Below are 575 nucleotides of genomic sequence, written 5' to 3'. Positions count from 1 at the left end.
TGCACAACTTCTTGCCCAGGCCCTTGTCATTTCTAGGCTGGACTATTGTAGTGCTCTTCTGTCTGAACTTCCATCATGCACAATCAAACCTCGACAAATTATTCAGAATGCAGCGGCACGACTGGTCTTCAACGAGCCCAAAAGGCCCACTTCACTCCACTCTTTATCTCTTTATCTCCCTGCACTGGCTACCGGTTGCAGCTCGCATCAAGTTCAAGACATTGATGTTTGCGTTCAGAACAGCCACAGGCTCAGCACCCTCCTCACTTTTACAAATCTACATCCCCTCCAGAAGCCTGAGATCTGTAAGTAAGTGATGCCTTGTGGTAGCATCACAGAGAGGCATTTTCGTTCACTTTTCCTGGTTGGTGAAATGATCTTCCCACAATCGCAGTAATTAACAGAACACCCGACACGTTATCTGACAACAACACTAATTTAATCCCATACCCGACCCATTTTGACATAAAAACTGGGACCCGAACCGTACCTGCATTAAATCTCCTACATGAGGTAGACGAAACTCATTTATTAAAACTTTTATTCAAATTGTGAATAGATTAAATACAGAAAGC

Source organism: Sinocyclocheilus rhinocerous, unplaced genomic scaffold (assembly GCF_001515625.1).
Source record: "Sinocyclocheilus rhinocerous isolate Xijiao unplaced genomic scaffold, SAMN03320098_v1.1 scaffold564, whole genome shotgun sequence".
Classification (NCBI taxonomy): Eukaryota; Metazoa; Chordata; class Actinopteri; order Cypriniformes; family Cyprinidae; genus Sinocyclocheilus; species Sinocyclocheilus rhinocerous.
This window is presented reverse-complemented; position numbering follows the sequence as displayed.